A 2,500-nucleotide genomic window follows, 5' to 3' on the forward strand; every position below is an offset into this window, starting at 1 on the left:
ATGTCAGACAGCTTACATTTTTCTTCTAGGTCTCTTGAGACATTGTCTCCCCCACCAAATGTAACAACGGGGACTTCATCCATACTCGCTCAAGCAGCTGAGCGGCTTACGAATGAGAATTCTGGGACCCTGGAAAAGCCTGCAATGGAGGCAATAAAGGCTTGGCTTAACGGCGAGGGCCAACATGATGCCCTCGTAGAAACTGCCACAGCATTGATGCTTTGTCCGATGAGATTGGTGAAAAACAAAGGTAAACGTTCAAAACCCGAGAACGACATTATTAAACCCAGGATATTACCCACACGATCTTGGATGAAGAAGAGAGCGGAAAAACGAGGAAGCTTCATGAAGCACCAGAAGCTCTTCTTTAAGAACCGCTCTCTTCTTGCGTCCTTAGTCCTGGATGGCACTGAACGTCATGAATGCCGAATCCCGAACGCAGATGTATATCGTTTTTACTGCGAGAAATGGGAGAAGGTGTTGCCATTCAATGGCCTGGGCCAATTTAAGTCATCAGGTGTTGCAAATAACGAATACTTTGAGCCCCTAATTTCGGTGGAGGAAGTTCAGACTGCCATACGGGCCATTAAACCAACGTCAGCAGCTGGGCCAGATGGCCTAACAAGGGCTGCAATCTGTGCTGCCGACCCCGAGGGTCGGACACTGACAGCCCTATTTAATGCATGGATGATTACAGGAATTATTCCCAAAGAGTTGAAAAAGAATAGGACGATTCTTATTCCTAAGGTTATGGACGATGAAAAGCTGAAAGAATTGGGGAACTGGAGACCAATAACGATTGGTTCAATGATTCTGAGATTATTTTCCAGAATAATGACTGCACGTCTTGCTCGTGCTTGTCCCTTAAACCCAAGGCAGCGTGGTTTTATAGCAGCATCTGGCTGCTCTGAAAATCTTAAGGTGCTACAGGACCTTATGAGACACGCTAAGAAATTGCACAGGCCGTTGGCTGTCATGTTCATCGACATAGCGAAAGCTTTTGACTCGGTTTCGCATGCTCATATTTTATGGGTGTTAAGGCACAAGAAAGTAGATGAACACGTGGTGGGCATCATCCAGAACGCCTACGATCGGTGTACGACCTCGTTCAAAAGCAATGGCGAGTCGACTCGAGAAATTAGCATACGTGTTGGTGTCAAACAGGGTGACCCCATGTCACCCCTGCTCTTCAATCTTGCCATGGACCCTTTGATATGCACCCTAGAGTCACACGGAGTTGGGTACTCCATTGATACCGACCACGTGACAGCTCTTGCGTTTGCTGATGATTTGGTGTTGGTGAGCGAATCTTGGGTTGGTATGGCCGCCAATCTAGCGATCTTGGAATCATTTTGTGGGCTATCGGGATTGGAGGTTCAGGCCAGAAAGTGCCAGGGCTTCATGATAAGCCCAACCAAAGATTCATATACGGTGAACAACTGCGACCCATGGACTATCAAAAATAAAGATGTCCATATGATCCAACCTGATGAATCAACGAAATACCTTGGTCTGAAAATTGGCCCTTGGACTGGCACTATACAGCCTGATCTACATTGTCAGCTAAAGACATGGATCTCGAAAATCGATGAGGCGCCTCTGAAGCCAACTCAGAAGGTTGAACTACTCAATGCCTATGCCCTACCCAGATTGTTATATCCTGCAGACCACTCGGACTGCAAGCAATCAACTCTCCGTGGGTTGGACCAAGAGATTAGAAAGGCGGTAAAAGGATGGCTCCACCTTCCCGCTTCAACTTGTGATGGACTGTTATATGCCAGAGCCCGAGATGGAGGCCTTGCCATCTTGAAACTGGAAAAAACAATCCCTTCGGTTCAAGTTAGAAGGCTGCAACGTATAGCAAACTCGTCCGATGCTATCACCCGTAATATTGTGTCCTCGCAGGGTATGGAGGAAGAATACCGTAATTTGTGGGTACGAGCAGGGGGTGACAGTGATGCAATCCCAACATTCGTTCTCAGGGACTCGGTGTCAAAAGAACCTGTATATCCGAGACCCTGCGATTGGAGGGAGCATGAATTTCAGAGATGGTGTGAAAAGCCGGTTCAAGGAAGGGGCATTGTAAACTTTGCGCATGATAGAATCAGTAATGCTTGGTTGAGGCCATGGTGCGGCTTTAAACAATGCTTCTTTATCGCAGCACTACAACTAAGGGCAAATGTTTACCCAACAAGAGAAAGCTTGAACAGAGGCAGAGATGGGGCCTTACGTTCCTGCAGGAAATGCTCTGCCAGACTCGAGTCCCTTTCGCACATTCTCGGTCAATGTCCTGCAGTACAGAAAGCAAGAATTGCGCGACATAACAAGATCAGTAACATTCTGGCAGACGAAGCGGCTAGATTGGGCTGGTCTGTATACAAAGAGCCACGGTTCATATCCGAGACGGGAGAGATGAGAAAGCCTGACCTCGTGTTTGCAAAAGATGAGGAGGCGGTTGTGATCGATGTCACCGTCCGTTTTGAGCTTTCAAAGAATACCT

Source organism: Petromyzon marinus, unplaced genomic scaffold, assembly GCF_048934315.1.
Source record: "Petromyzon marinus isolate PM22_M1 ecotype Great Lakes invasive population unplaced genomic scaffold, UKy_Petmar_22M1.pri1.0 PM_G_Scaffold_8, whole genome shotgun sequence".
Lineage (NCBI taxonomy): Eukaryota > Metazoa > Chordata > Hyperoartia > Petromyzontiformes > Petromyzontidae > Petromyzon > Petromyzon marinus.